This window comes from Apaloderma vittatum, unplaced genomic scaffold (genome assembly GCF_000703405.1).
Source record: "Apaloderma vittatum isolate BGI_N311 unplaced genomic scaffold, ASM70340v1 scaffold6151, whole genome shotgun sequence".
Lineage (NCBI taxonomy): Eukaryota > Metazoa > Chordata > Aves > Trogoniformes > Trogonidae > Apaloderma > Apaloderma vittatum.
Genome location: NW_009700786.1, coordinates 239,613 through 247,097, shown reverse-complemented (window position 1 = coordinate 247,097; position 7,485 = coordinate 239,613).

Genomic DNA, 7,485 nt, shown 5'->3' with positions numbered 1-7,485 from the left:
TAGATCAATTCACTTGTGATGTGTCCAAGAACACTACTGGCTGAGAATGCCTTTGCATGTTAATTTTGCCTGTGTCAATGTGCAGTGCCCCGGTGTTTGAAGCATTCGTGCTGAGAGATGCAGCCAGTGATTTGCTTTAAGTCTTAAACTTTGTATCTGCAGATGCTGTGAAACTGCTACGGGCAGGGAGGATGATCTATCCTAAACTTGTCACTCGGGCTCTCTCTTGGTGGAAAGAGAAAGGCATTTTTAGAGTAATTCAGCCTTTTTTCTTAAACATCGCTCCTAGAGTGCAATGACTCATCCTCTGAAGTTGCCTGCCCTGCCTATTGCTTGCTGCTGGGGAGGGACCCAGTGTCACTTACGGTAGGCTTTGGCTTTTGGGTGGCTGCAACCCTAGCCACAGGGATTTGTTGACAGAAACCATTTTGTGGTGGACCCGTGTCAGGAGAGTCAAAGTAAGTAAAAAGCAATTGGAATATCTTGACTCCCTCAAGCACCACGGAAATCCCGGTGCGATGTAATGCCAGTATTTTGCAACTGTTTTTCATTAACTTTGCTATTATAGATAATATAACGCTCAACGGCAAGATAGTTGTCAAGTAAATCAGCCGAGTGTGGTCATAACTGCAGGAGCCTTAAAATGCAGGATTGGTTAAGGACAAATCAACTTAATTTTTGGAAATATCTCAATTACTGCTTGTAGAAGCAGTGGCTATTTCTCTTATGTGGTATATAAATAAATAATCAAGTTTATTCCAGTGCTTTAATTATACATACACTTACATAATTTTAAACAGCTGAGTTCCAGAATGCTTCACCATATTTCATTTGTTTATCAGGATTCATCATATGTTGAACTAAAACGTGGGGAAAAGGTTTCAAATTGCCATGATCACTGCTTAGTTGATGTTTATTAAATTGTAAACATTAATGGAGGTTTTGTAATATGTATTGATGCGTGTATTGTTTATATATCTATACAATTATTAAAAAATACCTATTGAAAGTATACTTCAGATAAAAAGATTTCTCCTTGGTGATTTATCTGGATTTTGCAACTGAAGCTGCATTTTTTTTATGATGGTCTTTACAGTTTCACCTTAGATGGAGTCTAATTTTCTTGCAAATGGTCATGTAGGAAGAGATGATTCGTGATGTAACATCCGTGCTTTCGTGTGTGTGAAGCGATTGGTATTCTAAATGGCAACACTGGAATTAAAAAGGATGTCCTTAAAGGAAGGAATTGTAGGTGTAGGGGGTGGAGTTGGGACATATAAGCAAGAAAACATTGTTCCCAGGGATGTGGGAGTAACAGTTCTGAAGATTTGCTTTCACAGATAGTGAAATGGGTATCACAAAGCATAGGTCATCAGCGTTTCATCTCATGTCATATATAACTTGGCCCAAGATTATGCAAGAGCTGTAACCTTTGGAGAAGAAGTGTCATTTTAAAACCTGTACGGTGGAGTCTCTATTTGACCTTCTGCTTAGCAGTGTTTGATGATGCAAGCTTACAGCTCAGGCTGCCTGAACTGATTGCAGAGAATGTGTTTGATATTCTGTAATGTGCATGACTTGTTTTTTGTTTTTTTTTTTTTTTTTAAATCATCTTGGTTAGCTAATAGTTTAGTTCCTCTTCAGGGGATAGATAAAAAATAAATATGTACCCATAAGCTTTGAGGCTTTAAAGCCAATTCGATACACAGGAAGCCTGAAATTAGGGCAATAAAAGATATTTCTGATGCTATTTCCTCTTACTAAACACCTTTGCCTACCAGATAAGTCCCTGTTCAGCTGTTTGCTGATGAATTAATTTGGCTGTAGATCTGAGCTACTTTTTGCAGAGTTGCTCTCTCTCACAGCTGTGGCTCTTTATTGTTTTAAGAGGATCCAGAGAAAAATATTCTTCATAGGTGAAATACTCTGTGCATGAATTTCAGTATAATGCACTCATCTGATGCTTAAAGTCTTTCTTTACCGGACACTGATAATTTAAAATGTGTTTTTATAGAAATCTTGATAAAGCAGCCAGTAATTGAGCAATGACTGAATATGGGTTATCCATTTTACAGTGTAAAAGGTGCAGTAGTATACTCCTTAAAAGTAATAGAGTTGCTTCATTCTTGCTCCATTTGACATGTGTAATGCTAGTGATGTCAAAGGAGTTGCTTCTCATTTCCAATGTTTTAACCGAAATTTCGCAACTGAAAAGCTTGAATCAGGCCCAGTCTGGTGTCTGTCCAGGGTGTTAAGAGATTTGAAAATAAAAACGTTGTCTGAATTTACACAAGAACGGCTTCATCTGTCTTTAAAATCCAGCTGGCTCTACTCTGGAAGTCAGAAGATCTTCATTAATAACGCATGGTACTGCAGACCCCTTAGGAATGACAGAACTGAAGTAGGGTCTCCTCCAGCTGAAGTGACTGAATTCCCAGCTGGCTGGTAGCCCAAAGCTCTGCTAGAGGTCAGTGAGAGAGCTGCATTCACACCTTTACAGCATGCTTAACAGGAACTGCTGAAAGATGTAGTTTTACATGGAAGTGCACACTTAGTTGCTGTGAAGAGGGGAAAAACACACTGTGATGGAATTAGTTTTGTATAAATAGCCCTGTGCAGTCATTGTTGTATTATTTTGAGATGTACTCTATTGTCTTTCAGACTTCAGTGCAGGTGAGAAGTGCAGCTCTCATGTAGGATGCAGGATATTCATGTTTCCTGTCATTGGTGTAGAGCCCCAGCTTATATACTGCGTATCTGATAGAAAGCAAGAGAACATGATCAGAATGGCAAGGTTCAAAGCTAACAATTGAGTAACAGGAGCAAGGATGCACCTGTTCTTAAAGTACAAACTTCACTAAACATTCATTTAAATCATCAGACTATTTCAACCATATTCCCACAGGGCTTTCAGTCCGCTTTGCTGAAGACAATGAATTTATTTTTATTTTATTTTTTTTGTATCTTGCTTATACTGCAGTGAGGGCAAAGACTTATCCAGCAGATCATTCAGTGGTGACACTTACTGAAATGATGGAAAAAAAATTAAAATTACACTTGCAAATTCTTGTTCAAGTCTGTATGAGGAGTTTTACTCTGTGTTGTCAGAGACAGATTAATGCCTAGCCCCCACGCTGTAGTTGCAAGGTGAAGATGCTCATGATGGTCAAATGATGAAATTCACTGTCCATGTCACCTCTTCGTTTTTCACTGTGATAATGTGTTCTTGGAATCAAAATGTCTGCACTTGCAGATTGTACACATGTAAAGCAATTTATTTATTTTAACACTGAAATACTAGGCTCTTCTATATCCCTACATGGTTCTGAATCAGTCCTGATCACTGATGAGTTTAACAAAGTTGTCTCATTTGTCTCTGAGGAGCAATATGAGATTTCAGTCACCTGTTCAGAAAATGGGTTTCACAGGATTATGCTTTCAGATATTGCTGCTTCTGGACGTGGTAGCCAGTTGCCTCATTGTTGTTTGTCTGTTTCTGTTCTCCCTTTCGTTTCCCTCACGGTTAAGCACAGTTTGCCTGCTTTGCTGTTTAATCAGAAATCATTTGCTATTTCTGAACGTTTGAGGAAGTATCTGCCTTAGACGTGAATGTTGAGAAGGGGCACGAGCAAACTATCGCTGCCCTGTTCCTAGTGTTTGCCGTGTCTTAATTGTGCCACACAGAAAGTGGTAAACACTAATTTCCCCTAATAGAGTTAAGGCTACAAGTCAAAACTCAATCAGGCCATTTGTAAAGCATTTGAAAAAAATCTGGTTTCTCCAGTCTGTTTCATGTGAGAACAACTGACAGTTTACATATTTTTTCCTTAAAGTATGCTTCCTGCTTTTGTGGTTCAGAGAGGTAGCAAAGACACTCAAAGCACCAAGGTTTCCTTGCAGCAGTAGATTGTAAGGATAGGGAACTGAAGAACACAGCACCTTCATGAAAAAATGACCATTAAAAAGTATTTACTGAAATGAGCTTTTTATAGCTAAATTGCTTTCTAGATTTGTAATGTGTTTGTATTGGTATTTATTGGAAGGAACTTACCCAACACGATATGGTTCAGAAAGGAAACATTTCACTCTGCTCGTTCTCATTTGTCATAGACTTGCTTGAATCCTGCGAGGCATCTGTACTGTAAGACAAACTATAAACAGTGTTTATGCTTGACATGAGGAACATCAGACAGTGGCCTGCTGAGTTTTGAAGCGGCAGACCTCTAGGGCAGCAAGTCATAGTGCACAAATAAATATTGTGTTGATGCAGCAGCAGAATTTTAAACAAAAACAAATCCACTGTGCGCTGTTTTCCTTAATGATTAGCGCGTATGCACAGAAGATGAGATCTTCACAGACTATCAGGAGAATGAAAATTTATCAGCCTGGTTTCCCAATTTTTCCCCTGCGTTGTGTGGTGACTTGTTTTTGTTCTGGACCTGTGAGCTCTACAGGTCCTTCTCCCCTCTTGTGTTGTGCAAGCAGCTGCCCACCACACGGCTTCGTTTGCTCCGAGACCTGGCCCGGTGTGAGCACAGCAGAACACTATGGAAGGCAAGAGAGAAAATGCAGCATCTGTGGGGATAAGAAGGAAAGATATGTTATCAGTCATCTTCTTATCTCTGCTTTTTTCTGAGATTTTTAACCTTGTATCAGTCCTGACTGGTGAGCAACAAGCAGATAGAAGGGAGCGGTTTGCTTCTGCTGCCTGTTCATCTCTTTCTAGCTCTTCAACAGTGTCTTACTGTTCTGATGTGTGGTTGTTGTTGCAGTATAGGATGTTGTCCTTCCCTAAATCCCTGATAGTTTTAAGTGTAGGAGACCAACAGCACGCCACAGCAGGGAATTCCACCTTTGTGGTGGAGAGATGACTGTGAGGATGTGTCTGAGGAATAATTTTGAGTCCCCAGGTCCTAGGAATGTTTAGCAAGAGTTCCCAAGAAAGCTGACCCCTGTGCTTCCACATACCCCTGGGTTCATTTCTGCAGAGATTGAAAAGTGTTGCAAAGAGGGTTATACTGAGGGGTCCCTGAAAGTTCCTCATGGAAAATGTCAGGGGCTAGACCAGTCAAATTCATGCATGAGTTGTGAAGAGGTTGGAGCAGCCAGAGAGAGTATTTACCTCAGTAACGTTTTAGATGACCAGAAGGGCCTTTACCCCCTTAACTACTTCCTCTTTAATAACAATATGTTTTGGAATATAAATAAAATACGGGCATGGCGGATTTTCTAATATTTACCACCTCCTCTCTTTTTGCATCACCTTTGTCATGTCCTGGCCCATATACCCATCTCATTTTCCATATAAATTAATAGAGTTAATAAAAGATCAAATTACTCCTGTAGCTATGTTTCTGAAAGAGAGTTGCATGCTATTTGTGTAATAGGTGTTAGAATCTGTGTCACCAGGTGAATAGAGGGATGATGTTGCTACGGATTAGTTTAGAGCCTAGTAAAACTGGCAGCATAAAAAAAATAATCAATTGAAGTTTGGAAAACACTGACCTGAATGTCTCAACAGCATCTCTGGGAAAAGGACTCCTTTTCCCAGGCTAGAAGTGGTTTGGAAGGAAAGTGGTGTTGTCATGTGAACAGGGCATGCGACATTAGCTGTAGGAGCTGCTGTTTAATAGCTCGTGTTTATCATGCTTTTTAATTGGAATGACTCTGTTGCAAAAGGTTCTGTTTGCACCTGAGAAGATACTAAAAACTGGGAACAAATAGTTCTGCATTTACTAAGTTTTGATATTTTTTTAGGGGGATTGCATTTTGGAAAGTAGTCTACCAAGTTTCTAGAACCAAAATCTCTTGTAACAGTCTTGTTTTATTATTACTGGAGAGACCGCTGTTCATGCACATCAAGACAAATCAGGGGCTGTAGGGATTTGACAAACTATCTACAAAGTTGACTGCTTCTTTCCCACTTATGTCTTTCATCCTTTCTACTCTCTCCCTGCCTCTGTGTCTTTCTCATTTTTCGTTTGATTTTGCTCTCTCTTTTTCTCCCTTTCTCGCACTCACATCAAATGATCTTTTCAGACAAGCGTCACAGAAAAGCTGGTTTTTAGATTAACACAGACTCTGCTTTTTTTATTGACTAGCCTGTAACAGCTAATGTGATTTGCACTTTTGTTTACCGGCTTTCTATTATTAGATCTGCCATACTGGGACTAATATGCAGGTAACTATTAGTCACCAGTGGAGCTTCTAATTGTGTAGATTAATTAATCATTCCAGTTGGATTTGTTGTCTCCAAACAGGACTGTGATTAAAAGCAAGGCAAAGGCTCTGCCTGGCTTATCTTTTGAGAATGAGTGACTTGTATGAGGTAGTACACCATATTAAAATCATGCCTGATTATTAATGCTCAGATATCACACCCGACACTGAAGTGGGAGGGCAACAGCTATTCCTGTCAATCCTCCTGCCATTAGTCATCACGCTAAACACTTAGTCTCAGGCAGTTTCCTCACAGTTGCCAAGGTGCCGGACAGTGTATTAATGTTGCAGCAGTTCCTGGCCAGATTATTTGCAAGGTGGACTGGCTGGTTCTTACAAAATGCATCTTCTGCTCCTGGCAGGCATGTCCTGTCCCTTTAATGCAGGATTCTGTTCTTCAGGCTGCTTAGTCAACACAATCTGCTCCAAGCTCTTCAGATCTAGCCAGGATCTCCTTTCTGTTTAGCAGTAGAAGAGGAGCCAACATAGTTACAGTCCTTGAAATTGGCTCAAAAGCAAGTTGAGAATCCAGAGCTGAAAACAAATGTAGGGATTGTGTGCCTCGTTAATTAATCTCACTTTGTCATTGATGCCTGTCCTGTAACGTGTGAATGGCTGACAAGTGACAGAGGTCCATGGCTAAGCAGAAAGAGAGATGTGTCCCTTTTAGTGCTGGCAGTCAGGCAGAGGGACGTGTTCACTGTCTTCCAAACAAAATACCAGAGGTGAAGGCATTCTGTAAGCTCCAGGTCTGATTTGGTGACATTGCTGCTCATCAGGTTGTAAGCTGCTGCCAATCCCAACAGGCAAAAGGAAAAAAGCAAAAGCTGAGTGTACATCAGCTGACATGGGCGTTGCTCAGGAATAGTTCAACTTTTAAAAAAGCCTTTTGAGTTGTAACAAAGGTGCTTTGTACCACAAACACAAAGAAATTACCCACTTCCCCTCTCTGTCTCAGGTGGGTAAGAAAAGTTTTTCTCCTGTGTTCACAGCACAGAGCTCACTCCTTTGTGTATCAGGCATGTTAGAAACCACTAGCAAGAACAGAGAGGAAAGCCCTCTGCCCTTCTGTGCGTGGGTCAGGCAGTTTATCACAGCAAATGGTGTCCTCACTGGCTTCCCTTCTGTCTTACCCTCAAGTATTTACTTCTCTCCCTGCTGATACCTGTGGAAGGTAGAATTCCCTGCTCTCGGTTCAGAAGTACCCTATAGCTAATAGTTGCTAAAGCAGTGGAGACAAGGTAGAAATCCCATGCAGTGTGCTGT